The sequence below is a fragment of the Bubalus kerabau genome, chromosome 2, assembly GCF_029407905.1.
Source record: "Bubalus kerabau isolate K-KA32 ecotype Philippines breed swamp buffalo chromosome 2, PCC_UOA_SB_1v2, whole genome shotgun sequence".
Classification (NCBI taxonomy): Eukaryota; Metazoa; Chordata; class Mammalia; order Artiodactyla; family Bovidae; genus Bubalus; species Bubalus kerabau.
This window is the reverse complement of record NC_073625.1, coordinates 128,973,963-128,996,501: the sequence shown is the minus strand read 5'-3', so window position 1 is coordinate 128,996,501 and position 22,539 is coordinate 128,973,963. Positions and strand designations below refer to the sequence as shown.

The window sequence follows — 22,539 nt, the reverse complement described above, 5'->3', positions numbered from 1 at the left end:
TTCGGTATGGTTCTGAGGCTTTGGCTGGCAGTGCTACAGGAATGTGGGTGCTGGTTTAGATTAGACTGAGGTTTCCATAACTCCTTGGAAATTGTAATCTGGGTCCTCCTCCCCACCTTCCTTGGGAGTCGGGCTTTCACCAGGGCCACTACCCCTCGCCTCAATCCCATATGATTTGAGTTCTCTCCTCTTCGTACCACCTAAGGCCTTAGCATGTTCTGTGGCCATGTCCTTTCAGGGTCTTACCGTGGAGTATGGGCACTGATGGGGTGAGAGGCGATGGTCCCACAGCCTGGAATCTCCTCTGGCAATTTCCTCACCTAGGGGCTTGTCCACAGCAAATTCTGACCCCTCAGTAAGGAAGCCTTGCCCCAGTACCATCTCAGTTAATCCCCATCCCTACCCCCTGCTTTCTGTCTTTGTGGTTTGAATGGCGCTCAGGATAAAACCAAGCCCGGTCATCTTGGGAAAGGATTGTTCGTGGTTGGAAATCATGAGGAAAATTTGAAAAATAGTCAAAGAAAATCCTGCTTAGGGAAGCAAGTTTCTAAACAGGGGGGAAAAAAGCCAACTGGCAAAGTCCAACAGGAATAATCAGAAATAGTCTCTGGATTATTCACCTTTGGTATCTTCCACTCCCTCCCCGTCCTACCCTGCAGCATGGGTAACTGAGAGATACCCACATTAAGGTGATTGTCTAGGAAGAATCAACTTAGACATGAAGCCAAATTCCTGAGCAGTTTCCACTGCAATCCTGATTTCCTCACATTGCCTTCTCCACCTCCTCCTTCATCCAAATGCAGCTCTCGTTATGTATCTGCTCCCTGGGGGCTGTTGGCCTGAGCAGATGTTTGTGGCAGAACCCTGGGACCCATCCAAGGGTTAGACCTGCGTGGGGAGGTACAGTTTAAAGGTGTAGGTGGATTTATCTCATCGGCCAAGTATTGCCTGAGTGAGTGTCTGCATGAACAAAAGGACAGTGAACTCCCCTCACTTAGCCTTGCAAATCAGTCCCCCACCCCTGCCCCGCCCCGCCCCCCACAGCTTTTCCAGCCCAGGTGGGGGAATTTTCCTCCCTTGGGACCGAGTAGAATAAATGAGGCAGCAGCCCAGAGGGGAGGCAGGGGACCTGGTTCTGAACTGGCTGAATCATCCCTCCAGTTCCCCCTATCCCTGTCCCACACCCATAGCTTTAATTCAGTCTCCATCTTCCCTTGCCCCCAGTAGGCATCAGCCTCCTTGATTCCACTCACCACAGAGCAACCTTCTTAGAAAGCATGTCTAAATGGCCCGGGATTTGCACAGAGGGACAACCAGGTGTGGAGCTCTGCAGAGGCTTGAAGAGAGATGCAAGCAAAGGCTCAGTCTGGTTAGGCCTGAGCTCTTAGCTCCACAGGGTCGGTGGGGAGCCGGCGGTGGTGGTGGTGGGGGGGGCGGTTGGGGGGGGATGGTTTTCTATCTGCAAGTATGGGTTGGTCCCTGCTGGGGTCTGGGGGGACTAATCTCGCGTGGAGCATGTGGTCACCAGGACAGCCATAGGTGCTTAACACCCCCCCTACTTCCCCATCCCTGACTTCTTTAACTATTCTGGGGGACTGGAGTGCTCCTCTCTGACTCCAGCCCTCAGTGCCTGCTCTGTTCTGTGAGGCTGGGCCTCCATGGATGTTTGTGGAATGACTCTGAGGCATCTGGGAATGCAGCTTTGGAGTGGGGGTGAAGATGGATCGTGTTTCTCTCCCAAGCCCTTCCCCAGCTCCTTGGGACCCAGGAGCAGCAGGAGCCGGGCCTCTGAGAGTCGACTAGCTTATTTTTAGTTCGGATTCTAGCTCACAAACTGGATGGCTTTTTAGTTTTGCCGATTTGGGGCCAGGTCCTGGCGATCTCCTAGGCCCCTGGCTTGTGCTGTTGAAGGTCTGTGGGATACAAGCGGCTGGAAGCCCCAGGGCTTCCTGACCCGGGGCACTGGCAGAACCCAGACGGCCTAGCCATGCTGTTCTGGGGCCAGGAGGGACCAGCAGCCCCAGTTGGAAGAGGAAGGAACCTGGGCCTCCCAGCACTGAGCCTTTGGTGATTTGGGGTAGGAGGGGTGTAGACTTAACATCCTGTTTAAATTTGGCACTCGTAGAATTTTTTAACAGGGGTTATGACCTCCCTCCTCCCTCTCCCAGGCCTTCCTTACGTATTCCTCTAATCAATTTTTCCCGTTTGGCTCTAATTCTGCTCTGCACCTTGGAGCTTGGGGCCTGACTAAGGGAGAAGCAGTGTGATTACTGTGATCTGAGTGCTGCCTCTGAATGGAGCTGACCAAGGACAGCAGCAGCCAGGGGACTGAAGATGGGAGAGAGGAGAGGAGACACGGGTGTGTGTGTGTTGTCACATGTGAGTTGTTGTGGCTAGAGGTGCAGGGGGTCTGAGAGGAAAGGGAAGACAGAGGGAAAAATGCCTAATTACAGCCAGGCACAAGTGCCCGCGAGCCCAGTCCCCGGTCGGCCAGCCTGACTTGTGAGCAGAGGCTCTGTGAGCGAACACCCAGCCCCTCTGTGACTCCCGGGTGGAGGAGCCCACATTCCTGCCCAGCAAAGGCCGCTTTAATCAAGGCTCCAGATCCTTCCTGCAGCCGCCCGGGGGGGACTGTAACGCTAAACACATTAGTGTGTGAGATTGAAAGGTAACACATTCTCATGGAAGCCCCCGGAACAATGGGCCTCGGGTCTGGGTTTCATTTGGGGGAACTGTGCAGTGGGAATTTCTCTAATCAAATAAAAGGAAAATGAAAAACTCTATCGTTCGCAAACTTTAATGCTCTTAATTGCATTAATTTGAAAAACATACAAGGTCTTTCTGAGTGTGGTGTTGGAGCCTGGTAGGACCCTGACTGGGGAGAAAAAGGGGTCTGATGGCAGAAAAGGGTGCCCAGGAGAGACAGCCAGCGTGGCCAGGGTGTGGGGGATGGTCTGGTGGAGACCTAAGAGATAGGAGGTTAGGCCTCTGTCCCCCTGTGGCCCCTCCCGGCCCTGGTATTTCCGGGGCCTCCATGGTGGCTAAAGAGGCCTAGAGCCCCATCAGGCCACTCGGCTTGGACCTGCTGCTGTCCCTCACGCACTCATCTGCCCAAACCCGAGGGGAAGGACAGCTTCTCTGCTCTGTCAGCACCCACAGCCCAGGGCCAGCTGCTCATCTTGTAACACACCCCACCCCGGATGCCTCAGAGGCCCACATCCCAGTCTACCCCTTCATTCCCATTCTGCCATATTGGACCTGCAAGAATGTACCAGGCTTGGGACTTCCCTGGTGGTCTTGTGTTTAAAACTCTGCACTCCCAATGCAGGGCACTGGGGTTTGATCCCTGGTCAGGGAACTAGATACCACATTCCCACATGCCACTACTAAGACTTATATATATATATATAAGTGTACCAGCCTCTTTCTGCTCTGACCTCTCTCTCCATGGAGGATGGAGCAGAAAGAAACAACCTATATTTGGGTGTTGAGTCTGTCAGGATCAGATCTGAGCTCCCTGAAGCCTGAAGGAATTAGGGCCTTCCCTCTGCCCTCTGCTGCAGGGCCTGAGACCAGGAAGGGTCGGGTCTCCACCAAGTCAGGGCTGAGGGACAGTGGGCCCTGCAGGGGGTTGTGGAGCCTGAAGATTCCCAACTGAGGCACAGCCCCCTGGAAGCCTGGACCTGTAACTCACAGACATGCCAGGCACCAGACACAGTGGGGCTTAACCCAACTTCTCTCAACCTTTGTGACTTTGAGGCAATCGACCTTCATCTGTAGGAATAGTGTAAACACCACTAGGACTGTAAATGTTGGGGCTTGTCAGAGGCCTCCCAGTCCTCAGGAGACAGTAGGGGAGTGAGGGCTGGTTGTATGCACACAGGAGCTTCAGGCCTTCAGTGTTAGTGGCCACACTGAGGGCCCTCTTTCTCCATCCCATAGTTTCCTTGTTGAATCACTGTTGTTTTGTGGTTCCCTCAACCTGGAATTCCCACCTCATCCTTGAACTTGTGGGAAGCTCACTTCATCTCGCAAGCGTTACCTCCTCTGTGAAGGCCTGCGACATCCCTGGGAGAACTGAATCCCCTGGCAAGTCAACTATTGTTTAGTCGCTAATTCATGGCTGACTCTTTTGCAGCCCATGGACTGCAATGAGGCTTCCCTGGTGGCTCAGACAGTAAAGAATCTACTTGCCAATGCAGGAGACCTGGGTTCGATCCCTGGGTTGGGAAGATTTCCTGGAGAAGGGAATGGAATCCATTCCAGGATTCTTGCCTGGAGAATCCCAAGGACAGAGGAGCGTTGTGGGCTGCAGTAATCCGCCTGGCTCCTCTGTCCCTGGGATTTTCCAGGCAAGAATCCTGGAGTGGGTTGCTCTTTCCTTCTCCAGGGGATCTTTTCAACCCAGGGATCAAACCTGAGTCTCCTGCTTGGCAGGTGGATTCTTTACCACTGAGCAACCAGGGAAGCACCTGGCAGGTCAACTAGGGGCATGTTATTGTTCCTGTTCTCCAGAAAACTGAGGTTCTGAGAGGTTTGTTGACTTGCCCAAGGTCACACAGCAGCAGAATCAGGACTAATATTCCAGATCATGGCCTCCATTTTCTAGCATTTGCTGTGAGTCCAGCACCATGCTGGTTACCTTGTACATGTGAGTTGCTGCATTTACAGTACCCTGGGCTTTAAGGCCACATTCTTTCTCAACAACACCACAGTCCCTCCCAAAGACAAAGACAGAAAACCAGGAGGCTTCCAGCATGCTTCCTAAACCTTTTGTCAGCTATCCGCCAACACCACTTAGATCTCTGGGTGTGGACAGATGAGGGACACAGTCTTTGCCCAGGTGGAATGCAGGCTTCCAGGGTGGCCAGACCTGTACCCTCCAGGGGCATGTAGGGGAGAGGGGACAGTCTGCTTCTCCTAAGAGTCCAGCTCTTGTGCTGCTTCTGCCCCTTACCAGCTGTTAGACCATGAGGAAGTGAGGCAGCGCCCAGCCTCAGTTTTCCCATACATACCACAGGGAACTAAAGGCCCAAGGCCTCTAAGGACCCACCTAGCCCTAGGATTCTAGGATTCTGTGACTTCTGAGAGTGCTGTGGTCTGGCTACACCTGGGTGCTGGGAGGCAAGGATCAGCGGGGGTCCTTGTGAAGGTACCTTGGTCTGCTCTAATCTTGCTTCATTGTCTGCTGGAGCTCAGAACTCAGAAGGGGGGCTCATCTGGGGAAGATGATTTACAGAGGCAGGATGTGCTCAGGTTGGCGAGGGCTGGCGGTGTGCTGGGGGGCAGGCAGATGTGCTGCCTAAGTTGGCAGATGTTATTTTTTAGGAATTTCTGAAGGCACAGTGCTGGGGGTGCGGAGGGGGTCTCCTGGCCTTGTCTGTCCTGTGTTCCGGCAAATGCTCAGTGACTTATGAACATGACCTGATTTAATCCTCCTACCTGATCTATTGGGGAAGAATATTGCCTTTCCATCTGTCCCACATCAGCGGCAAATCAGCCCATAAGGTGTGTAAGGTTACCTGGCTGGGAAGAACTAGAGCAGAGGTTCAAACCCAGGTCCAGGTGGTGCCAATGTCCAGGGCCTGTCTCTCCCCCAGGCCACTCTGCGCCTTGTCTCTGTGGGGTGTGGGGGTGCAAATGACAGAGCTGGCAGATGAATCCAACAGCAGGGATACACAGGGAGGGACACCTCAAACGAAAGGGTTACAAACTGTGCACCGGTGTGCCTCCATTTAAGCAAATCCAGTATACCCAAATCTAAAAATAGCCCCTTCTATTGGAACTCTTTCCCATGTGAATTCATTCCCATAGAAAAAGAATCACTGATTCCTTTCTTCAAGAAGCCAACTCCATTAGTGCATTAAAAATATGACTCAAGTTGCCAAATGTGATTTCATATGCAATCCCCTCTCCCCACTCCCAGCCCCAACATACTTCTCACTCCTGGTCCCGAAGGAATACTCTGCCTTGCCTGAAGAGAGGTTTGTCTACAGTGAGGGGGGCTGGTGATCAACATGGCAAACACATGTCCTGGATTTTCTGAGACTGCTCTCTGTCTAATATTAGGTTTCCACAGTCCCGTGGGGATACGTGGATCTCTCAGGCCTTGTGGGGTGTGGGGGTGCAATGCTATGTGCTTTAGTTCATACAAGGTGGTCACCATGGAGAGGAGGACGCTATCCTGGCAAACCCATTTTCCAAACTGGCAGGGCTGAAGGGTAACCCTGGTCAGAAAAAGGAGCTCAGAGCCAAGCCTCTGAGGTAGGGTATGGGGTGCCATGCCGGGGGTATGGGGTGAGTCGACTGTGAGGCAGCCCCCTGGGTTCCTGGGATCTATTAGCAGCATGCCATGCAAAGCAGGCAGGCTGCCGAGACCCAGGGCTCCCTCCCTGTGCGCCTCTGCATGGGAAGTAGGCGGGCCGTCTCTGGAGGGTGGCCAGGGAAGAGCAGCTCCGTGATTAAAGGCTTGGAGACCAGGACTTTTGAAGCGAGACCGGGATGGCTGGTTATTTATGCATTTAGCTCTGGGCCTGGCCTCCACCCCACTCCACCCCACCACCCAGCAACTCTGACCTGAAGCCCGGCTCTGGGCCCCACACTGGGCTCTAGGAGGCTGGTAAGGAGGGCAAGGACTTACAGAACCTTGACTGGGGCCCTGGGGTGTGAGTTCCTATTCCTATGTTACATGTGGAGACACTGAGTTGAAATGACCAAATGGGACAAGGACCCAGTTCTTCTGATTCCATCTCATCAAAGCAAAAACAGAAGTGACAAAAATGTGGGAAGGGAAATCTGATGAACGTCTCGGATGATGGGCTTGTTTCCCCAGGGCTGTTGATGTGTGAAATTAGAGTTATTAAAATAGTAATAATAATGTGGTAGATGCTGTGTGCCACTTATTGAGCAGCTACTGCATGCTCAAGATTACTGCATATAATCCTTCCAACAGTTTCCTGCAATAGATGTTATAATCCTTGTCTCACAGCTGAGGAAACTGAGACTCAGAGATTTTGCCTGACATGTTCGTGGTCACAGAAGCAGGATTTCAAGCTTGGATTGCCCTGTCTTCAAGGCCCACAGTCCATCCATCATCCCAGGGCCCATGTAGCAGTTACATGGGGGTTCTTGGAACTGCTCTCTCAGTGCAGTTTGAGAGGGACGTTTGGGACCATGATCGGGGGCCATCCTGGGAGCATCCGTAGGGCACAGGAGGGTGACCCCAGGAGGCTGTGGGCTGATTAACTCTTTCCCAGGGGCCCGCAATGGCTTGCCTCTACACATTGGCTTCTTACCCTCTATGCATTGGTTTCCTACCGTCATTAAAAACTACTTCCCACGTCAAGTCCTACCCATCCTTCAGGCCTGAGCTTGGGTGGCTCTCCTTCTACAACTCCTCTCACTTCTGCTAATCATGTATGCACTCCTCTCTGAACTCTCTGCATCCTGTGTAGCAGGTAGGGCTCTGGGCCTTTTCTGTTTGTTTGGCTCAATAGTTGGAGGAGAGAGATTGATTTACATTTAAGGAAGGGCTTCCTGGCTGAAATTTCAGAGTGGGGATTATGGAGCTCCAAGCCTGGAAGCTTCAGTGAGAAAGGTTTCTCTTGGTGAATTGGGTGATACAGCAGCGAGGACCACCCCTTCCTGCCCCACGCGCACACACACACACACAGCCTCAGGCAGGAAAGCGGCTCTGGTCCCACATTGCTCTTTCATGTTGGAAAGCCTGGGGTTTGCTGGCAAGCACACCACAGCCCTTCCTCTTAAAGCTGCATAATCGTGGGTTCCACCACAGTGCTGCAGAAAGAACTCAGGATCAGGGGTCCCACAGGCCTGGGGTTTTTGTGGCCTCAGTCTATGGGTATCTGTATGACCTTGGGCAAGTCAGTTCCCCTCTAGGGGCCTCAGAACTGGCCAGTGGGGGGACTTCCCTGGTGGTCCAGTGGTTAAGACTCCACCATTTCACTGCAGGGTGTGCGGGTTCAAATCCTGATCAGGGGAACTAAGATTCCGTCTGCTGTGCAGCACAGCCAAAAAGAAAAAGAACCAGTCAGTGGGCTTTCCACTGGATTCAGGAAATACAAGGATCAATAATGGAGATCCCTGCTCTTAAGGAGCTGCTGGTCTAGAGAAGGATACAGTCAGTAAACAGATCATTGTAAGTCAAGGTGGTTACTTCTGCAACAGAAGGATGGACAGTTCCTGAGGGGAAATAGGGAAGATCAGAGTGTACAGTGATCAAGCCTGCCAGGGGGAGTCAGGAGAGTCCTCACAGGGGAGATGACAACTGAATGAGGATTTGGGGCATGATGGGAGTATATCGGGCAGAGAAGGGGTGCAGGTACCTCACTTTGGGCTTTACCTGACCTCTGTTTCTGACTTCTGATAATAATGTGCCTTGGCTCTCAGAGAGGGTCCTGGCACCCCTAGGGAAACAGCAACTCAGCCTCCATGTAAATCCCAGCAAGATTCAGTGGGAGAGTGGCTCAAACAGGACATGGGTGGAATGATTGGAGCAGAAACCAGACAAGAAGGCAGGAGCTTTAAGAGGTAAATATGTGCCACAGGGATGGGGAAAGGTGAGGTGGTAAAAAAAAAAAAACTACAAAATTATTGGAATAAGGAAAAAAGACTGGAAGGAAGAATGCCAAAATGCTCCCAGTGGTCAACTTGGAAAGGGTGTGATTATATATGGGTGATCCTTTTTCTGCTCCTACGCACTACTCTGCACTTGCCAATTTTTCTACAATGAAGCATTTATTCAATAATCAAGAAATAGAACAATCGAAACTTGTTTAGAAGTCATTGGTGACCTTGGCAAGGGCAGGTTCGGTAGAGTTGTACGGCCAAGCCAGATTGCAGGGCATTAAGAACGTGGCAGGGGGTGAGGAGGCGGAAGAAGTGTGCGCAACACTCAGAGAGGTTTGGCAGAAAATGGAAGGATAGAGATGGTACCTGGAGGCAGCGGGGACCTGCAAAGATGTTTGTTTTTATTTAATGGGCGGCGGGGAGTGGGGGAGGTGTTTAAAAGTAATGAAATTTCCTGTATTAAAAAAAATCAAGATCTTAGAAAAGACTTCTGTGTCTCTTCTGGGCTTAAGACACAGAAGGAGAAAATTTACTGGAATTTTTGGGACTTTTCTGCAGCTTTGGGGGACAATAGAAAAAATGGTATGAAACCGGGATTGTCTTAGAAAATCCACTCTTTGTGGCTGCTGAATACTGTGTAGGTTTCCTGTCAGAGAGGATGAACAAATGAAGGGGAAGATAAAGAGGATGCTGAGAAGTAGGGACATCCATGTTCATAGCAGCATCATTTATAATAGACAAAAGATGGAAGCAAATCAAGAGTCCACTGACAGATGAACAGACAAACAAAATGTTGTATATAGACACAATGGAATACTATTCAGCCTTAAAAAGGAAGGGAGTTCTGACAGATATCACAACATGGATGAACCTTGAAGATAGCACGCTGAGTGAAATAAGCTAGTCATAAAAGAAAACATACAGTGCGATTCCACTCACGTGAGGTACTTGGAGTAGTCAGACGGAGACAGGAAGTAGGATGGTGGTTGCCAGGGGCCCAGGGGTTGGGGGAGGTGGGGGGATTGTTATTGTTTAATGGCTACAGAATTCAAGTTTCAGTTTTGGAAAAAGAAAAATGTTCTGGAGATGGATGGTGGTGATGCTTGCAAAACAACGCGAATTTGCTTCGTGCCACTGAAATATACACAGAAATGGAAAATGTTATGTGTAACTTACCACAATTTTAAAACATTAGAAATGAATAAAAAGAATACAAAAGGAGAGGGGGAGAAGAAGGGGAAGAAGTAGGAAAGAAGGGGGAAGACAGATTCCTGGGAAGCAGAACTGGGGAGGCCTGGGTGTCCTTCCAATGGGGATAATTTAGGAAAAGTGGAAAGAGCACTTTCTGTTCAGAGTACACAGCAAGCGGAGGGGGAGACAAACAGAAGTATGATGGAGTAGAGTGTGGAGTCAGGTCAGACACCCAGAAGGAGAAAGTAAAGTGAAAGTGTTAGTCATTCAGTTGTGTCTGACTCTCTGTGACCCCATGGACTGTAGCCTGCCAGGTTCCTCTGTCCATGGAAGAATACTGGAGTGGGCAGTCATTCCCTGCTATGGCTAAGATTTGGAGAGCAGGTTGGAATTTTTCATTCATTCAATTGTTCCATGAGGGAAGACTTCACCAGCAACACGTTCATGCCAAGTAGAGGAAAAACGTCTCCCCTTTCCCGGGCAGACATAGCCTCAGGGGTGCAGGCTGAGTAAACAGACAGCACCTCTGGAGGAGCAGGGGTTCCCACCCCTGCTGGCCACTCGGCTGAGTGCCTCTGAATTGTAAACAACATACCTAAATGTACCCACTGGCTTTTTATACCAGGTGCCATGCCAGACCCTGTAGAGTTTCCTGAGCTGTAGAAGACAGCCTTTAAGTATCCAGTGTTGCCAGGGTTAAGGGGGCAGACGGAAGAGAGCAAGGGCAATTGATTGGACAGGATAAGCCTAAACCCTGTGTGTACTGTTTCTGCAGGGCTCTGCCACCAGGAAGCAGGGATGAAAATATGGCAGGAGTAATTGTGGTGGGCATTGGCACTCACATCCAGAGCAGGTCCAGGGGACAGAGACATGGGGAGGACCATGTTGAAGTGGCTGGTCTAGGGTCCAGGCTGGAGGGGGGGGCCTGCCTGGGCTGGGGATGAAGGCATTGTAGAAAAGCAAATATATGTTAGGTGCTTAGTCTGCTCAAGGTCTGGAGGAACTGGCTGATAATACCAGGTACCCTCAGGCAGAGATGCCTCTCTGTCTTAACCTGGTACTCAGAGCTATATGGTCAGTGTTGACTGCTTCTGGATCAACCCTAGGGCAGGATGCTGACAACTAATTGTATCTAGAGGTTATCTGACATGCTCACTGCACCTGGGATGTGCTGCTTTCTCCACTGTCAGACAAGATCACTATCTTTTGCCTATATGTGACTTGGGCTTTCCTGGTAGCTCAGAAGCAAAGAATCTACCTGTCAATGTAGGAGACACGGGCTTGATCCCTAGGGCAGAAAGATCCCCTGGAGAAGGATATGGCAACCTACTCCAGTATTCTTGCCTGGGAAATCCCATGGAGAGAGGGCCCTGGTGGGCTACAGTCCATGGGGATGCAAAAGAGTCAGATATGACTTAATTACTAAATAATGGAAATAATATGTGACTTACGGTAATAATTTGGGGTTGGGGGACCAGAGTTCAAATCCCAACTCTTAACTCTACAATTTATAAGCTATGTGACCCTGGATAAATCTCAAGTTTCTTTCTCTATAAAATAAACTCAATTAGACCATCTCCCACCCCCAGGAATTTATAAAGATTGAATGCCTTAATATATAAAAGCACCTACTACAATGCCTGTCAAAACCAATGGATGTTCAGCAGCTGTCACTTTACACACACACACACATGCACATACCACTTGTTTAGAATGTCTGCACCGAACCTTATGTTTGCCACCAGGCCCATGTCAGTGGGGTTAGCACGATTGGGTTGGCCCAAGCTTCTACCTGGGGGTATTTAGAGACCTGATCTGTTTGCTTGGTCCCAAGTCTCTCTTCTCCCTCTTGGTTCCTTCCCCACCTCCAGTGGGTTAGATACAGGATTGCCTCGGCCAATCGCAGCAGGGTGGTATGGAGCTTCAGTACCAGACACTGCGTTTCTATGGTATTTGTGGTGAAGTACAATGTAGTGTGTTGCATCGTACCCTGTGATGAGGTGGAGTAGATGTTGGGAGCTCTCCAACAAACACTGTCCTGAGAACAGCCCAGTGACCTCCCACCTGGGCCCCCCTCTGCTAGCATCCTTTACTATAGGGCAATGGTTCACTTCATGCAGAGCCCACTTACCATGTATCGCAGTGGGTACCTAACATGACCTGACGGATTGATGAGCACATGAATGAGAGGATGAGCCATTCACGGGAGTCAATTCTGCACACACTTACTGATGTCTCCTGGGTGTCACACACTGAATCTCTGACAATTCAGACCTGAATAAAAACTGGTCCCCACTCTCAAGGAGCTCAGTATGGGGGAGGACATAGACTTCCTAGCCTCACCTGGGCTTAGATTGCCCCAGAGGTGTGAACCATACATTCAGTCAGAGCAAAAAGCAGGTAACTACCTCTGCCAAGGTAAGTCAGGCAAGGTGGGTTTTGAAGGAAGAATTGGATCAGAGAGCCATGGACCAGGTATTCCAGGTTAGCTTTCAGTAACTCCAGAAGTTTCTGATAGGAGGGATAGGGGTCTGTAGTCACATCTTGCTTGTCCAAAACCCACGGGGACCTCAACGGGGTGATAGGAGCTAGGATGGAGCTATAGCTCTTTCTATATAGAGGGAAGTGGAAGGGGGTGGTCAGAGAGCCTAGCTGCACCCATCTCTCCCAGTTGTAATCAAGTCATTTCCAGTCAGGCAAGGAGGATGGCATGGAGGAGAGGGAGGAACTGGGTGGGCTGGGCTGGACTAGCCTGGCACTGGAGGGACTGACTGTTGGGCGGGAGGATGCTGTTTATTTGACTATGATGTATATTTAAAGGTCTCAGTTACAATGGGCTCCAGGCGCTCTTTAACAAGCTGCAGCTGTCTTGTTGCTCATTAGCTTTCCTGACATCTTCTCCAGGCTGGTCCTGGGGGGAGCAGCCCAAAGACCCTCCCCGTGGGCCAGGGCTCTGGAAGGCTGATTTCTTGCCCCCAGCACCAGAGCCACCATGATGAATGGCGCTGCTGCCCCATGCAGACAAACGCCTTCCTGGAACAACCCCTGTTTGTTTAAGACAAACAATCCCAATCGACTGTGGTGAAAGCCCCTGAATGGAAGGTCCCAGCCTCACCTGCCACCGCCTGCCCCTCTGCCTCTGGGCATTGGGGGAAGACCCATCAGGGGGCCAGGCAGCTCTAGGTACTGTTCTTAGAGTAGGGATAGAGTGGGGTCCTCAAGGACAGCAGGCCCTGGACGCCTTTGGAGGGGACCTGAGAGAGAAAATAAGCCTCGCAGAGAAGTGGAGAAGCAGGGGCTTCATGGAAAGCAGGGTCTCAGAAGCTCAGCATCTTGGCTGCACCCTTGGCCTTGGTCCCTCCAACATAGACTAGGCCAGTTCATTGGATGAATGGTTCTCAACCCTGGCTGTGCACTGGGGTCACCGGAGGAGCACTTAAGAAATCCTAACGCACAGACCCCATTCCCAGAGATCTGATTCAACTGGATTTCAGGAACTGTCATTTCTATCACAGTGTAATCAGGAAGCTCTGTCCTCAAAAGGTCTTGTCCTCAAAAGGCCAATTTTGCCAAAGGAAGAATGTGGGTCTAAGGCATGGGGGAGGGTGGGAGGGAGAGGGGTCCCATGCTGGGTGACAACGGGAGTTAGTGCTCTGGACTGGGTCTGTATAACTCTCACCAAAGATAAAGACCCTGCTCTCAAGAAACTTACAGTCGAGGAGCAGAAGCTGTCAGGAGACAAGCAAAGTGGGCCACAGAGGAGGAAATTCCCAGAGGGGCTGGATGTTGACATAGAGGAGGTGACATTGAGGCTCAGTGGGGGTTCTCTGGCATGGTCCGAGGAATCTGAAATCTTTTTAAGCTTCCGTTAGCAGATTCTGCTGTGCAGATGGGTTTAAGGCTCGGCTAGTGGATGGCCTGTGCAGGAGAGGGAGGCAGGTTAAGGGCACACTGCTGCTGCTGCTGCTGCTGCTGCTAAGTCGCTTCAGTCGCGTCCGACTCTGTGCGACCCCATAGACGGCAGCCCACCAGGCTTCCCGTCCCTGGGATTCTCCAGGCAAGAACACTGGAGTGGGTTGCCATTTCCTTCTCCAATGCATGAAAGTGAAAAGTGAAAGTGAAGTCACTCAGTCATGTCCGACTCTAGCAACCCCATGGACTGCAGCCTACCAGGCTCCTCCGTCCATGGGATTTTCTAGGCAAAAGTACTGGAGTGGGGTGCCATTGCCTTCTCTGTAAGGGCACACAGCAACAGTCAAATGTGTCAGAAACACTCCTCTGGGGGGAAAGGAGGTGGTTTGACTAGGGTGAGAGAATGGACTCGAAATGCCTTTTTGTTAGAATTCGTTTAAAATAACTCCCGCAGGAAGCAATAATCCATCGCAGTCCTCCGCACACGGTGCTGATTTGCCCAAGTTGCGGGGAGATCTGGTGCCGATTACCAGGTTTCGGTGCATTAAGTAATGCAACAATAAAATTTGGGTCATTGCAGCACAAAGTCCCCTTTATTTTGACAAGTGTAGTTTTTACTCTGAAGTGTTATCATAAATAATTAAATTAAACCGGCAAATGGCTTGTAGTATGCTTTGCTGCAGTAACAAAGTCTCTGTAACCCCAGACACTAAGTTGCTCTGCTGGGGGATTCTTGGTACAGAACCACTGGGGAATTTTTCAGCACTCAAGAGTGTCTGAACTAGTCAAGGGAGAGGGTAGAGAAGGTTCATCTCGCCCTGCTCCTGTCCCCTTCCCATTGGGATGTCCCCTCCACATGGCTGTGCCCATCCTGTCATCTGACCTGTGGTCTCTTGAATCTGAAGGGATTGCTCCCCAGCCCTGGGCTGGCCTGGGCTGGAGGGGTCAGGGGTCCAGTGCACACACTGGGGGTCATTTTTTTTTTCATATAATATCTGCCCAGGCACCACGAAGGTGCTTTGGATCTTAGGGTTGAAGGGCTTGTAGGGACTCTCCAGGCCATATGGCTCCCCACCCCCACTTGCTGCTCTCATCATCTTAGAAACAGGGAAACAGAGGCCCAGGGAAGTGAATGACTTGCCCTGGTGCTTGTTAACTGATGAACAGGGATATGCAATATGCACAGTGTGAGTGGAGAAGACTCAGAGACCCAAAGGCAGGACATGCTGGAGGGACAGGGCTGTAGGACAGAGAAGAAGTCAGGGGGAGGGTGGAGAGAAGGGGTCACAAGGAGAGAGGCAGGAATGAGGTTTGTTGGTGGGTGGGGAGCTTTGAACCAGGGTCTCAGGGGACATCCAAGAGAAGACCTGAGGAATAATCATCAGAGTCCTCAAGCCTCCAAACCGCTGCCCACTGCTTCTAGTCAGTTCTTAAAACAAGCAAGAGAGAAGCAGGGAGATCTGTCCAGTGGAGAGGGAAAAGCAGGGTGCTGGGGAGAATCCCCAGAGGCAGAATGTGCTGGTTAGAAGCAGGGAGGAGTGTTCAGATCTTCCTCAAAATGACTGGACAGCTTTTTCCTCCTCTCCCATCACTCTTCTCCCCTCCCATCCTCTCCCAGCATCTGGCCTGCTGGACATGGAAGTACCAGCTTCCTGTCTCTTCCTGGGGCCCTCAGCTAAGGTGGCAGCTGGTAACTGGGTTGAAGATGGGTACATTTCCATCATCCCCTCTTTGGGAGGTATTCCAGGCCTGTGGGTCTCCATGAAGGGACAGCTCCATTCTTAGAGCCAGAATTCCCAGCAAGAGTTCCAGAACCCCAGCTCCCTCAGAGTCCCAGGCCACACTTCCAGGAACACCCAGGGTCTTCAGGCTGAGCCAGCTCTGGGGAGAGCATCCTTGGTGGAGGAGCCCATCAGAACAAGGTGCCTGACAGTCCACATGGCCCTTCTGCCCGCCCACGCCCCCAGACTGGCTGTTTTTCATAGCACCTTCAGTGGGAAGGAAAGCATGTTGTTCTAACTCCACGGAACTCTGAGCTGTGTAAACAATAGACATGGAGCTTGGAACAAAAATCACCTACAGGGCAGAGAGAGCTGCACCAGAAATTCCAAAGAGAAGGCGGCTGAGACTCCAGCGTTCCAAGGTGATGTGGAACAGTGCACACTCAGATCCTGGTCAGGTGTCAGGTGGCATAGGGTTTTGGCCCGGGGCTGTTGGTCTTCCGTTGGACGGTAGTGGTGGGCTGGCTGGTGGCCCCTTCTCTCTCTCTGCCACCCAATGCCTCCTTCACAGGGAGTGTTCATGAGGGAGAGGGAGCCCAGCTGCCCCGGAAAACCTGACTGAGGAGGGCTGTGCCGAGAAGCCACCTACTAGTCTCTCTACCTCCCACAGGCCTATGGGTTCAAGGCCACCCCTTGGGCAGTGGTGGCAGGGCAGGGGTGAGAGGAAGAGGGGATCCATCTCAGGTGGGATCTGAGACTGGTCTCAGAAACCCATGTCTGAACTAGGTCCTCGGGGCATGCCTTCTGACCTGCCCTGCCCTCCCTGCTGGCCTCCCCAGCCTCTGAGCCCCAAGGCTAACCTGGGTACCCTCCTCTGGGACTCACTGTCACCTATCACTCTCAAACCTTGTCATCTCGGTCTGTCACCTTCCTGCCTCTCTGTAGACCGTGCATGCATACTAAGTCAGTTGTGGCTGACTCTTTCTGACCCTATGGACTGTAGCCCGTCAGGCTCCTCCGTCCATGGGATTCTCTGGGCAAGAACACTGGAATGGGTTGCCGTGCCCTCCTCCAGAGGATCTTCCCGACCCAGGGATCAAACCCATGTCTCTTACGTCTTCTACATTGACAGGTGGGTTCTTTACCACTAGCACCACCTGGTATATACTGTAGGTACTCAATAATGCTTGTTGAACAGAACAGGGCATCTCTAGACAAGGCCTGATATTGGGGGCCTCTTCAGAGCTGATGGCTTCAGTGGGAGGCCTGGTTGCCTGGCGGCAGCTGCACTTAGCCTTGAGGGACCAGTTGGGGAGGAGGCCCAGGAGGCAGAGACTGTGCACTGCCCTCAGCCCAGCCGCCCGCAGGCCCGTCTGTTCCCTGTCACAGCCGAGCCGTCTCCTTCTCACCGAGCAGGTCTGGGGCTACCGCATTCCCTCCCTGTCAGGCAGGCACTGAGGGGCTGTGTGTGGCCAGGTTGGGGGGAGGGGACTTTAAACAAACAGCCCTGGCCCCAGCCAGTGCCGAGGCTCACCACCCCCGCCTCCCCATAACCCCCCAGACAGAGGCGGCTCGCTGGACCGTGTGACAAGGAGCCAGGAGCCAGCCGAATTCATTTAGCAAGAAAGGATCTAGTGCTCTGCCTCCTGCACCCCCAGATAGCGCCTGGGTGCCCCTCCTGCTCTCCTGCCACCTTGGGCCTTTCACCCCCTAATCCTCCAAGTGGGGAGCGGTCACGTGGGCCCCCAGCTCTCGACAGGAAGCTGTCGGCGCTGCTGGCTCACAAGGCCGGCTCCCTCACCACCGGGAAGGCAAGTCGCTTTCCCCCAGCCCGGCTCGCTGAAACCCAACCCCTCTTTCCAGCTGTAGCACGAAAGAGCCCCAGGCCTGGCCTTCCCCCGGGACCCTGCAGCCTGCAGATCTCACGGTCAGGGAATTTTCCCTGTGCAGTGTTCCAAGCCAGCAGAGCCTCCAGAACAATGGGCAGGGAGAGAAGCGACCATCCCCCGACCACCCCCCCCACCCCCACGCGCTGAGCCCCCACCAATCCGGGGAAGGGGAGACCCAGAGGACAGAGACCATCCTTTCTGGGAAGGCCAGTGCCTTGGGAAGCAATCCCGAGAGGATCCAGGCCCACAGGAATGTGGAACAATCAGTCCCCAATTCCTCCAGCCTTTTCCTCCCAGGGAGGACACTCACCTAGGCTTGCCCCCTGACATCCCAACAGGCATGCATGCTGAGTGTCAGAGTCAGGCCAACTCAGAAAGGCCTCCCATGCTCTTCAGAGAAGGGAACTGTGGCTTGTTAGCGGGGAGGCTGAGGTTCCAGAACTTACCACCCCTTTACCTGGGGAGAAGCCTATAAGAAAAAAAAAAAAGTGGCTTTCGTTGCTCCTAAGAACTGACTTTCCTTCTAAGGAGCAAGTGTGGCCAATGTTTTGGCCACCTGATATGAAGAGTTGACTCATTGGAAAAGACCCTGATGCTGGGAAAGACTGAAGGTAGGAGGAGAAGGGGGCAACAGAGGACGAGATGGTTGGATGACATCACTGACTGTCAAATTCATGGACATGAATTTGAGCAAACTCTGGGAGATAGTGGAGGACAGAGGAACCTGGCTTACTGCAGTCCATGGGGTCACAAAGAGTCAGACATAACTTAGGGACTGAGCAACAACAAAAAAACTGTTCCTGAAACCTAGCTAATAAACTGTTGTCAAGCAGCAGTTCTGGTAATAGTAGAATAGAACAGAAAGATCCCATAAAGTGAGGAATGGTCTGAACCCCAGCTTCACCACTTATGAACCATAGGCTGGTTCAGCTGGAGGGATCCCCTGAGATACCTTATAAACAATTCTGAGCCTCCTTTCTCTCACCTATAATATGCGACTATTATTTGCCATGCCCGTCTCCATTCATTTAGTGACTGTTAAGTACCTGGATACCTACTGTGTGTCAGGCTTTAAGTTAGTTGCTGGAGACTAAAACATAACAGCATCTCTACCTGAAAGGTCACATCCAAAGGTGTGTCTGAAGGTGCTTGGAAAACTGAAATGTTGAAATAAATAGATAAGGACCAGCTGTAATGATCTCATTAACTTCCTGCAAATGGGGCTGCTAAAGTGATTTTTAAAGTTCTTAAAAACAGTTTTAAGTAAGCCAGACCTGTCTCTGTAATCTGGCCTGCACTATTTATTTGCTTAGCAAACCGTTTCTTCATAGATAGTGTAAAAGGAAAGACTTCAGACCCGCCTGAGGCAGAACGTATCCCAAATTTAGAGTTAGTGGGGTTGCTCTGAATTAATTAGGTCTTTCTGTAGCTTAATGTATAAACCTGGGCTCAGGAAATTTGGCCTTTAAAGCAGGTGCCCTTTCAAATGAGGTGGGTTTCATGTGACTATTTTAACTTCAGCTCCATTACCCTTTATGGGCTGCAGGGCTGGTGGGGGGAGCCGGAGGGGAGGGTTCTGGTGTGAGTCTGCTTCCGTGAGTAAGGAGCCAAAGGAACCGTAAAACAGCTTTCTCCCAGCTCGGTAAATTCACACTTTCAGCCCCTAGACGGGGGATCTCCTCCAGCCGAGGTGAAGGGAGGTGCCAAGGCTCCCAGTCCTACTATGGGGCTGGTTGCCTGCTGAGGTTTCCTTCTTCATCCTCTCACTGGCCCCTCATCATCTTTGGATTTCCAACCCCCTTCCCAGCTTTACTAAGGCGTAATTGACAAATAACATTATATAAAGTGTACAGTGTGATGATTTGATAAACATATACATTATGAAATGATTACCACAGCTAATTAACTACAGTTATCACCTCACATAGTTACCTTTTTTTTTGGTGATAGTATTTAAGATTTCTTATCAAATTTCAAGTATACGATACAGTACTATTCACTATAGTCTCTAGGCTATAGTCCTCAGAACTTTTTCGTCTTATGAAAGTCTGTACCCTTTGACCAGTATCTCCCCTTTTCCTCTCATCTCCCAGCCCTCAGCAACTCCCATTCTATTCTCTATGAGTTTGATTTTTTTTTTTAGATTCCACCTGTTTTACCATAAAATATTTCTCTTTCTCTGACTTTTTTCTCTTTGCATAAATGCACTCCAGTTTCATTCATGTTCTTGCAGATGGTTGGATTTCCTTCTTTTTTAAGGCCATTGCATAAATATAAGAATCTTCTTTATCCATTTAGTCACCAACAGACACTAGGTTGTTCCCCTATCTTGGCTATTGTGAATAATGCTGCTATGAACCTGGGAGTGCAGCTATTTCATAGTGATTTCATTTCCTTTGAATATATACCCAGGGTGAGAATGTTGGATTGAATGATCTAGTTTTAGTTTTTGGAGGCACCTAATACTGTTTTCCATAAGGGCTGCACCAATGTGTATTCCCACCAAGTGTACAAGGGTTCTCTTTTCTCTGCATCCTTGCCAACATTGTTATTTCTTATATTTTTGATAACAGACATCCTAACAGGTGGGCTTCCTAGGTTGTATTAGTGGTAAAGAACCTGCCTGCCAATGCAGGAGACATAAGACACTCGGGTTCGATCCCTGGGTAGGGAAGATCCCCTGGAGGAGGGCACAGCAACCTACTCCCGTATTCTTGCCTGGAGAATTGCATGGACATAGGAGCCTGATGGGCTATAGTCCACAGCGTCACAAAGAGTCGGACACCACTGAAGCAACTTAGCACACACCATGCACACATCCTAACAGGTATGGGATATTAGCTCACTATGGTTGTCATTTGCATTTCCCTGATGATTAATGATGTTGAGTATCCTTGCAAATATCTGTTGGCCATTTGTGAGTTTTCAGAAAAATCTCTATTCAGGTCCTTTGCCCATTTTTAATAGAGTTATTATTATTATTTGCTATTGAGTTGTAAGAGTTCCTATGTATTGGATATTAACTCATTTTTTGATACATGGTTTGCAAATATTCTCTCAGATTCCATATGTTGCCTTTTCATTTTGTTCGTTGTTTCTTTTTTTTTTTTTAATAATTACATTTCTTTTTGGCTGAGCTGGGTCTCTGTTGCTGCTTGGGCTTTTCTTTAGCTTTGGTGAGTGGGGTCTGCTCTCTAGTTGTGTGCAGGCTTCTCACTGCAGCGGCTTCTCTTTTTGTAGAGCGTGGGCTCTGGGGCATGTGGGCTTCAGTAGTTGGCAGCTCCCAGGATCTAAAGCACCGATTCAGTAGCTGTGGTGCATGGGCTTAGTTGCTTCACAGCACATGGGATCTTCCTGCATCAGGGATTGAACCCATGTCTCCTGAATTGGCAGGTGGATTTTTTACTGTTCAGCCACTGGGGAAGCCCTGTTCATTGTTTCTTCTGCTATGCAGAAACTTTATACTTTGTTTTAGTCCCACTTGTTTATTTTCGCCTTTGTTGCCTGTCCTTTTGGAGTCAAATGCAAAAAATAATTGCCGAGAAACAATATCAAGGAGCCTTTCCTATACATTTTCTTCTAGGAGGTATAAGGACTCGGGTCTTATGTTTAAGCCTTTAATCCATTCTGAGCTGACGTCTGTGTATAGGATAAGATCGAGGTCCAGCTTCATTCTTTCGCATGTGACTGTCCATTTGGACTTCTTGTTCAGGCTTGTGGAGACCTATAGACTCCCCAGCCATCCGAGTGCAGTCTGAGCTCCAGATCCCTCTCTCATTTAAGAACCTCTGGGCTAATTCTGAAATTCCTCAGCCCCCCACCTCCTCTTATTACCTGCTTGGTCGGATTCCAGGCCAACGGTCCCTGTAGCCAGTCCAACGCCACAGTCACAGCCATATGTGACCCGTCTGAATTCAGCACTTGTGGCCAGTCCGAATTGAGATGTGCTCTGAGTGCAAAATATACACCAGATCTTGCTGACTCAGTGTGAAAAGAGTAATATGAAATATTTTGTGAATAATTTTTATATTGATAACACATTGCAATAGAGCATATGGCTATATTGGGTCAAATCAAATATATTTAAAAAATTAATTTCACCTGTTTCTTTTTAACTTTTTAACATGGCTCCTAGAAAATCTGAAATTGTACCTCTGGTCCCCATTCATGGCTCACACTCTGTTTCTCCTGGATGATGCAGCTCTAGAGCATGGGCTGGGGGTGGGTGAATTTCAATGACCTTCCTAAATCTCTGCTTCCTTTGGTTTCAAATAGGCTTAAAAGTACCTGCTTCAGGTGATCATCACAAGAACTCAGATGAGTTAACAGTTGTGAGACTGCTTAGTGTGTACGAGGTAACATAACACATGTTGTTTCCTTTCCAGATCACATTTTCAAAACACCTTCTCAATCACTGGGTCTCCATTTGGGATGCACCCAGATTCACCTGGGAAGTGTTTTATAAAATGTTCCTAGGCCTGGGGTCCCTTTCTGGTTTAATTGCTTGGTGGGACCTGGGCATTAGCATACTTTCAAAGCTGCCCAGGTGGTTCTTCTGCCTAGCCAGGGTTGAGAAGCCCCTGGCTTTAGAAGAGCTATTTGCTCCTTCCCTGCTCAATCCTCTGACCTCCTTGCTTTACGTGGTGTCCTTTTATTACTTTACATGTGTTTTGTGCTACTTTAATTATAACCAACGTTTCTGAAAACCTACCAAATGCCTGGCACTTTACATATATTCTCTCTAATCCTTCCCACAGCTCTGCAAGTAAATTAGATTAACCCCATTCTGCAGATGAGGAAGCAGGGGCTTAGAAAGGTTAAAGTAACTTACTTGTTCAATAAGTGGAGGGGAGGCAGGGGGAAGTACTCAACCCAGCCAAGTCTGACTCTGGAGTGCAAGCCATTGACCATGAGACTACACAGCCTTTGTGTTGAATTCTTCAGTAACTAGCTATAAGCTTCCAGAGGCAGGGAAGGTTTCTTCTTGTTTGCGGAGGGACTCAAACAATGCATTCATTTGTGTTGTGTGCTGTGCTCAGTTGTGTCCAACTCTTTGAAACCCTATGGACTGTATCTCACCAGGCTCCTCTATCCATGGGATTTTTCAGGCAAGAATACTGGAGTGGATTGCCATTTCCTTCTTCAGGGGATCCTTCTGGTCCAGGGCTCAAACTCACATATCCTGTGTCTCCTGCATTGTAGGCGGATTCTTTACCCACTGAGCCACTGGGGAAGCC

The 22,539-nt window shown here is 50.2% G+C and overlaps 1 long non-coding RNA gene across 8 annotated transcripts in view; it reads left to right on the top strand.

The window, feature by feature from the left end:
• The window catches only part of LOC129643781 (uncharacterized), a 45,893-nt gene that overhangs the window by 6,902 nt on the left and 16,452 nt on the right, over positions 1 to 22,539 (top strand). Inside the window, exons 1-2 of one of the 8 annotated variants that reach the window (XR_008710505.1) lie at positions 18,860 to 18,944; positions 21,578 to 21,657. The exons of 4 other annotated variants lie outside the window; for them this stretch is intronic. This is a non-coding gene — a long non-coding RNA (uncharacterized LOC129643781). Of the gene's footprint in view, positions 1 to 18,817; positions 18,945 to 20,104; positions 20,130 to 21,577; positions 21,658 to 22,539 lie in introns of those variants that run through there. 3 more of the 8 variants (XR_008710504.1, XR_008710506.1, XR_008710507.1) reach the window with 3 other exon arrangements.